This window comes from Limulus polyphemus, unplaced genomic scaffold (genome assembly GCF_000517525.1).
Source record: "Limulus polyphemus unplaced genomic scaffold, Limulus_polyphemus-2.1.2 Scaffold2652, whole genome shotgun sequence".
Classification (NCBI taxonomy): domain Eukaryota; kingdom Metazoa; phylum Arthropoda; class Merostomata; order Xiphosura; family Limulidae; genus Limulus; species Limulus polyphemus.
Window position 1 is genome coordinate 15,480 of NW_013668262.1, and position 9,463 is coordinate 24,942.

Here is a 9,463-nt window from a genome sequence, read left to right on the forward strand (position 1 = left end):
TAAAAACAACTACAAATAAAATAAATAAGGATTTTTTTTCATCACCAAAACCATTTCAACCAAACGCACGTTACGGCCACAGCAGTCATGGTGCACATTTGGATCTTCCTACTCCTGCAACAGTCCATCAGACCTCCCCGACTCAACCAACGCTGGACTCCACAACGATGCTCAGATCCCGTTCGACTCTCTTCACGGCTTCCCGACGACAAACCACGCTTTCAAAGGAGTAAAAAGAGAAAATTAAACCACGAGTGGGGCGAAGGGAAATCTCAAATTTCTAACCACCCCTGGTTCTAAACCAAAATACCTTTCACGAATACGGATAGGCACACAGTTTCTAAGAGATCTGGTCTTCAGATAAAGGCTATATAAGCTAAAGGAACAATATTTTGTGTATGGTATTTTAATTCTTTTTTTTACTCGCTACAGTAAACCTATATTTTGTGTATGGATTTGAAGAATATTTAGCATTTTTGCTATTAATACATTTTTGTGAATTATTAAGCAAGTAAGCTGTTCAACATATCAAAAATCAATATGAAGCCCAATGTATTATTCGATTCACCACTGTCACAAGTTATAGTTAAAGCACAATTAAGAACAACACATGTAATATAAAGTTCACCACCACAAGGATCTTAGTCTTGTTTTCTGACTTTCCATCATTCATGAATTACTGCTGGTGCAGATAGCCTTGGAGTAACTTTGCGAGAAATTCAACAAACAAATAAAAACTTTGCAAAGTGCCACACAGTACAGTGTGCTGAAGGTAAAATCACGTGGCCTCAAAGTTTAATTCAAGTTTGAATTATGTATTTCTATGAATAAACGTCTTCTGTACATTTTACAATAGTAATTGGGCGATTGCGAATAAGTGTGTTTATCATTCTTTTAGTAGTTCAGACTGAAGATAAGTATTGAATTATCTAAATATGACTTTCACTATATTTTTACAAGTTTTAAAAATTTATGGCTAGGAGGTGGGCTCGAGCCCCTCCCTCCTCTTCGTTATGCGCATGGCAACAAGTCATAAATAAAATTTGTCTTTAATAATGGACTTATTAGCTATTCAGATGCACAATACAAGTAAGTAAAAACGAAATATTTCTGGTGTGCGTAAAATAAATTTTTGGTTATCAATATAATTAACCATGCAGAAGAAGTATTAACCAACCAATAAAAAAAAGCATGGTCTCCCTTCAACAATGATTTGAAATCTTTCATGACAAGGGCCAGCCCCACTTACTGCTTTACCCAATAAACGAAAAAGGAATGTTGACGTTACTGATAATCTTAAAAAAGGGGCGTGCAAATAAATTAAGAGGCTAGGTTGTATATCGTGAAGTTAAAGAAAAACTGAAGAAGTTAATGTTCTGAAATTGAGCATACCCATAAATAATATGCCTTAGTATCTAGATCTTCAAAAATAAAAATAAATGTATTTTCAGTTTTATATTATAAATATATTCTACATGAGTAGTAAGTTCAAGTACTGTCCTGGGCGTCAAGTGTGTAAATACAATTTTCACTTCAGTAAAAAGAAAGAGAACGAGCTTAATTTCAATATGGGGCGTAGCATTGAGATTTTAATTTCTTTTTTAACTTTTATAGCAAAAGCAAAAAAATAAAAACAAAAATGTTTACGTGTAATTAATTTGTCAATTATGCCTTGTGGATAGAGAGGAATGCCATCTGGGGATTTACTAATGGTAACTTTTTTTCACAGATTGGATTGTCTGACCAATCACAATCTGGATAAGTAATAATAATAATATTTATTCCGATACTCTTAGCTGTACACTGAAAAAGAAAATGAATGACAAAATTCTGTAAATACGAACTAAACACAGACTGCATATTACGTATTAAAATATTAAATATTCTCTCTCTTTTATTTTGATACGATGCACTTAATTTTGCAACGCCTCTCTTGATCGAAACTGTGATTGTAAATATTGAGAGCCTGTCTCAAATTACGTTCCACTATTCACTATTGGTTAGAACAGCGTTTCTCAATTGTATGAATGGTTCACCCAGGGTGGAATCAGAATTAGGGCGAATGAGAATGATTGGGTGAATGGCAGCGCGAAGGAGTGTTATCAATTTTACAACAAATTCAAGAGCAAACAAACAATTATTTATTCTTGTTGTAGTTTAATAAATACATTTTTTTCATCTTGTATTCATTCAAGTTTTAGCTTGATGTATATTTAAGTCATAATAAAGAATTTTGCATTTTAACTCTACTTTTTTTTTGTTTTTTTTGGAACTAGGGTGAGTGAGTTGTGAAACTTATAGGGGTGACTGATATTGGAAAATGTTGAGAAGCACTGTGTTAGAAAGGTACTTGCGAAGTGTGATAATTTAGTTATGCGTTTCAAAATGTCAGGCAATAGAACATAAGGCAAAGACTATCCGTTAAACTGGCGAAAGCTCGGAAAACTACAGCCAAGAAAAACGATGACGTACATAATATGCAGCATAATTATATTTTTATTATACTACAGTAATTTTAGTTACCTTATTTTTTCTGAAAGTTTTTGGTTTGATATAGTTAGGCCTATATCATGCAAAATGTGCATAATTATTATTGGCCGTACGTGATAGACTAACTAACAGTTTATGAACAAGAACTTTATGAAATATAAAAATAAACATGAATTTATGTATATGCCAAGTTGAATAACACAATTGTATATTTACTAAGATTGACAAATCTTGGAATGAAAGTAACAAAATAATCTGATTTAAACAAATTTGAAGTATATATGGAACTGATCTTGGAAAGTATTAGGATATTTGCTAAAAAAATTTTACTTGCTATTGTAGCAAAATAGAAGTTTTTTATTTCATTTTCATATTGAACAGTATTTTGTATATTGGGTAAACGAAGTAGTAAATAACATTGTTATTTATGAGAGATTTTGGTTTGTTAGTTATTGTCTTAGTTACACTTATCGAGTTAGGCCTATACTGTATACATTTGTGTTCTCAAACTTGTTAAAAAGGATTGAATTAACGTTAGTACTAATAAATAGGGCTAACTTTAGCTCTAGCGTATTGAAATGTTTTGTATAAATGATTAATTTAGCAACATGTCTGAGAAAAACAATCATATTCATTCCATATTTAATATTACTATTTGTAATCGTTGGGGCTTGGCCCTGATAGTGATACTGTTTAATAAAATATCCCCCAAGGTTACATTTGTGGGTGCCAATACTCCTTGTGGTGAACAAATAACAGGGTCCCCTAACCTATATGCATCCACCTATTATATACATTGATACTGGTTGTGAAGGCCGATGCTCAAAAACAATATTTTTGCTAATCCAAAGTTTAAAAAGTTCCATGTCGTAATAATATGCGGACCTACATACCCACCCTTGACTTGAAAGAAAGTCAAAACGTCAACGTAATTTTTATTTTTCAGGAAATTATGAATTTTTTGTTTTATTTTAAACTCTAAATTTCCAGTTTTCACTATTGCCAATGACAATTCATTCCATAAGCTAATCACCCTATTAGAAAAATAAAGTTGTCTAAACTGAAACCTTCGTGTTTTTTCTAAATCTTAAAAGTTTTGTCCTCGCCCTGTTGTTTTCAAAAGAAATCAAAGACTTTGATCTTATTGATCCATCAGATAATGTTGATCACCTCTTACTTTTCTTTTCTCAAGAGAAATTTAAGTGACAGATTTTAACATATCCCAATAAAATGATTCTCTGTCCTTGATGTCATCCTAATAACCATCCACTAACTTTTTTAATAAGTCAAAATATAGAGGCATGAAACCATAACTGTTAACAGTATGTTAAGTGAGGCCTAACTCGTGAAGAGATAATTTCCTCTTTTGACTTGTAATTGGATGTCTACAAATGTAACCTAAATTCTGCTACTTTGCTAGTAATATCAACAAAGCACTGTCTCGATGGCTTATACACCCATCACTAGCTACGTGAGGACCATTTTCTTTGGTCGTGTTATTGATTGGGTTCCTATCTATGTTAAATATGTGATCCAAATTATGATAACCCAAATTTATGGGCATGTATATCAATTTGGATTTATCTTAAGAACAAACAGTTTATTAAGCCTTTGTATAAAAGTATATATTTTGCTCAAAAGAAACATGTTTATTAATATGTTGAAAGCAGCTGGCCTTCAGGTAAGGCAAGAAAGACAGCTGCCTAGGGCCACCCACTGTGTGGACCTGTGATATTTAAATATGAAGCCGTAAAACTTACAAATCATATGGTTGACTCATTAACAAACATATCACATTGTTCTGTTTTATAATTTCAATCACATTTTTAATGGCTGAACAGTATGAGGGGCCCTACACTTTGTATTTTGCCTAGGGTCTGGGGTATCTAAAAAATAACTGGGGATAATGGAAGGACTGGATTGATACATTGGGGCCTATGTGAATCTAGAGGGGGACCTTTGAACCTCACAGCAGAGTTCAGGTATTTTACACTAGTTTTGGTAAAGAATGATACTATTCATATTTAGTTTTCATGCAAAGTGACACTAGGGCTACCTGCATATAGCCATCACTATTTTTGAACTGAGAAACTGGAGGGAAGACAGCTAGTAAGTTCAAGCATTTGAATCAACTTATTTCAGGTTATTCCACGCCGAGTGAAAAGATCCTCACAATAGTCCAAGGTTCTTATGCTAAGTATCATTCTACTGAGCAGCTTGTACACTAAAACCAGCATATTCAGAGCCACACCTCAGCCTCTACAAAGGAGCTTCTGTACCCAAAAACAAACCCCATTAAGACTAGCCCATGGTATTATTTGATAGATTGTTTAGGCAGAGTATTCATGATGAAACTGTTGAATGGACGGCAACTGTTTGTTGTAGAGACACAAGTGTAAAGGACGATGTTTCGAAAGTCTTCTGTTTCATAGCCCATGGTAACTGAGCATGCATGCCACATTTGATCCCACTAGCTTGTCACTGAGAGTATGGAGACAGTTTCACCCAGAAGATCCTAAATGGGGCCAAGAACACAAAATCTAGTGATTTGGGTTCATCAACCCCTAGAAACTTGGTTAATTTCTGGGCACATTTTAGCTCCCCTTGGTAGGCGGGCTACACCATATAGATATGAACACCACTTGGCAATCCTGAGTCCTCCTGCCACGTTTAGTCTTGCTAGTTTCAAACTGTGGGAGGAGAAGTTTTTAGACAAACAAATTCGTAAACACACAGCATGAATTAATATAGAGTTGGTATTTTGAACAGTTTTGTTTTCTGTAGATGGTTTTTTTTTTGAGTTTGAAGTGGAAATACAAACTTGAATATTTTGTTTTGACAAAATTATTTTTTTAGTTAGATCAGTAAGAAAATATTTACCTGACAATATGTTATGTGCTGTATCAATTATTTACATTTTGTTTGGGAGGGGGGGAGATGACAGTATTTGCTCAAGATGTTTTAAATTTTTTCTTTGTACTATGAAAAAACCCAAATTTTCTTTATATAAGCAAGTTCAATCTTAAAAAGCTAATATCAAAATAGAAGTAATTTTAAATTAGCTCTTCAGGGATGAAACAGCATAATATTTTGGTTATATCTATAACTAAACCAAGCATTCTTTGATAGATAATTTAGGCAGAGTATTCATATTGAGTTGACCGTCAAGTGGGCCGCAGCTGACCATTAAAGAAACACTTTTGGAAATTTATTGGTGGTCATACAATCTACTTGTTACTTATACAGCTCAAGTGTAAACGAAAATGTTACGAAAGACAGAAGACTTCAAAATACTACATATTTAACTTATTATCTATCAAACATGCCATTCTAAATTCTTAACTCCATTTCTTCTTTACAAATGTAGTGGGGTTGACCATCACATTATAATACCCTCACAGCTGAAAGGATGACAATAACTAGTACAATGAGTTTCATTGAAAGACTAGATAAATAACAATAGAATTCATAATAAACATTTAACTTTCATTAGAGGCCAACTAGGGGAACTTATCGAACATCAGCAAGATATCATATAGTAAGCATGTCATTCCCATTTCATGCCAGTGGTGATATTAAACACTGTAAATTAATTTTTTGCTGACAAATCAGACGTCGGGTAGGAATGTAGTTTGTATTGGTGACAAGTAGTTTTGGTCACTTGTATTTTTATTTTTGTTTCTTATACAGGAATTAACAAGCTAGAACGATTTTAAATAATGCATGGAATTCCTTTATGTATAGCTTTTCGGTGGTGACTCATTTGAAACTGATGAAGAAATATTGAGACAGGTTCTAACCAATCAAAAAGATTCATCATTTTGCAGAGATTTAGCTTTGCCACATAGGGAAAAAATATTCCAAAAGATTGAAGCATAAAGGGGAAAATATGTGACAGATTTAAAATAAAGATGGAATAAAACCCAAGAAAGTGCACACATTTAAAGTTCCAGGTTGTAAGTGGTAAATTCATGTATGTTTGTAAACATAACTGTCATCTTTATCCTTCACACTGGCAGTTAATTATGAAATATATTAACTGCAAACTTTTACAAATAAAGATGCTGTAAATACATATGTTGATGTATAATCTATAGTGATATATTTATAGTTGTAACCCATAGAAATCACTTTTTGATGAACATTTTGTCATATGATTGTCTATTCATACTGAATGAAATTTGGTGTTTCAAAGTTTGTATTTCTTAGTTTGTCTAAAGATACTAACAATTGTAATCAGTCACAATCACTTTAATAGTATGTATAAATTATTGTGTAGTAATAAGCACTACTTTTTAATTGTTGGTGTTCAGTGGTTAGTAAGAGTAATGCTAGTAAGGCATAACATATTGAGTTAATTCATCATTTTGTTAACATGGTTAAAAATTATATCTTAAGAACTTTTAACTAGTAGTTAATGAAAAGATGTTTCGTGGAAAAGCGTGGACAGGATTGGCCATTATATATTTGACAAAAATTGAAGATACAACTAGAAAGATTCAAGAAATTTAATGGTCAAAATATGTTTTACTTTTTGTATTATCTTTTGTAGAAATGTTAGATAAACATAAGATAGTACTGAACGTACAGAAATATTTATATATCTATCTAAGTATATGACACGTAATAACTAATATTTGTATTTTCATAAATTAATTATAAATTATTGGAAAAGATTAGAGAGTATCGAGAACAGTTACAAAAAATACAAGTATTAATTAATGTTCCTTAAATCACTATTGTAAAAAAGTATAAATGAAATATATTGTGATAGAAGAGTTTCGTATCGTTTCTTTCGTCATTGCAAAATGAAATATCACAATTCTTCAGTAACAAAGGTGTGAATAAGCAATTAGTTAATTAATTCTTGATAATAATAACCTCCAAGTAAGGGATTATTTGAAACTATTTTCATATGTAGCAATGTACATTAAGTAATTTTACTTAATTTTATGCATAACAGCTTATAAACAAATCTTTTCAATGTCATGCATTTATCATATGTGGTGAATAGATGAATAGGAATGTGTTTACCGAAACTAAAGATTTTAACAAATGTTTTAGCATAAATTTTCAACCATTCTTAGGTCAACTTGCAGGTAGTCATTTTTTCAATTGTTTTCTGGCATTCAGATTTATGATTCAGGAAATATTTTACACATTGACTGGAAAATGAGACTAAAGTAGGCTTAACTTAGGTTTACACGCATTACCTTGTCTGTCTGTTTGTAAATTCAAGACTTATTTATGTTTGAAATGTTTCCTAAATTCATTTAGATTATCAATATAAAACACATTCAAACAAGAATATAACATTTCTTTGTAAGCCTAATTATACCCCTGACCTTAACAATTAATGAAACACATTTGGTTTGCCATGCATGTTGTTACCTCCAAATATACACGAATCTTATGAACTGATAAAGTTCTCAATCTAATTAATATTTAGAATAGAAATTAATCAAGAGAGATTAATGGTAATTATGATCTTTACGAGATGCGCACTGAGAGGAGATGCAAGATATATCAACTAACGAGTAAAATATTTTGATCCGACACATTCAACTATTGATGCTTGTCCCTTGACATCTGCTGTCTTTAGGAGAGAGAAAAATCTATTTAAAGATTATTCACAAAGTTTAAAAATTCTTGAAGAAGTAATTTAGATTTCACAACTGAAAGTTATGATATGGAATAGTGTGAAATAGCAATTATTTAACTACAAAAATGAATATTTTTAAACCCCATTATAGTATTCTGCATAGAAGGTGAAAATGGATAGAAAAAAAAAAGTACATTAACAAGCATTTCATTAAATGATTGCTTCTACCCCCAATGGCTCAGCAGTATGTCTGCAGGTTTACGATGCTAAAATTCAAGTTTCGATGGCTGTGGCGGGTAGAGCAAAGCCCACTGATATGTAACTTTGTGCTTAACCACAACCAAACCATGAGGTGAGAAAACTGTTTATATAGTTCTAGTCAGGCCTGTTATTAATTAATTTAAAATGATCAATCTGTAATTTGCATTCCATGTTGTAGACAACAGTTAGTAGCTACCTTTTGTAAGGTGATACTAATCTACTATATTTATAGATAAAAAAAACGATGTTCAATATAAGTTGGTCTACTAATATAGTGAAATACATAGAAGCAAAAAGTTAATAAATCATTAGTACACTTTCTTTTATAGATGATTTTGACAGATTCTTCATGATTAATATAGGAAATCAAAAAAGGCAGGGACTGCATAGTTCAGAGTGACACCTGAGATGAAAGACGTAGAGGACTAATCCACAAAAGGAGCTCATGTGGAAAGGGTAACTTTTCGAAAGACTTCAGCCTTTAAGTCAGCTTGCACTGGTTTTTTCACGTGTTTATATGGTATCCTGGAGGATTAAAAGGACATAATTTGCTATTGGTTCTAGTATTGTGGTTGCTGGAACAACAGACTTGACCGATGGCAGCCACAAACTGCTGATTTCCAGGCTTCGGTCTGTTTAATGATGATTTCATTGTGTTGATGTAGAAAGATTTTTCATAGTTTCCACAATTTATCTGAATTAATGCATCTGTAACTGTCTCAGTCTATTTTATTTCCAGCTAACATAGCACATTTTGCCAGGACAAACTTCTGTTTTCATCAGTTTTGTTCATTTTTTTTATGTCCTTTTACTCTTGCCCCAAAGTGTCTTCCAGTTTCTCCAATGTAGGTTTGTTAACAGAAACATGGGATTTCAGAAATGATACTTTTGTGGTTTGTCGTACTTTAGTGCATATTATTCATGAAAATAAAAGCTAAACATATAAAACAAGTTACTGATGGGTGGAGGTAATTGAAATAAGAGTACTGCCTTGCCAAGGTCAAATATTATTATTTGTCCAAAGGAAAACTTTTTGGAATTTCATATGAAACAGAACACTGGAAAAAATGCAAGAGAGAAATTTAAAAATTAACATAACATGGAAACTAT

The 9,463-nt window shown here is 32.1% G+C and overlaps 1 long non-coding RNA gene across 1 annotated transcript; it reads left to right on the forward strand.

Annotated features, from left to right (window-relative positions):
* The first annotated feature begins 2,355 nt into the window (after positions 1-2,355).
* On the forward strand, positions 2,356-9,067 carry LOC111087798. Its single transcript, XR_002612441.1, has 2 exons — positions 2,356-2,468; positions 8,716-9,067. It is a non-coding gene; the product is annotated as an uncharacterized LOC111087798 (long non-coding RNA).
* The last annotated feature ends 396 nt before the right edge of the window (positions 9,068-9,463 follow it).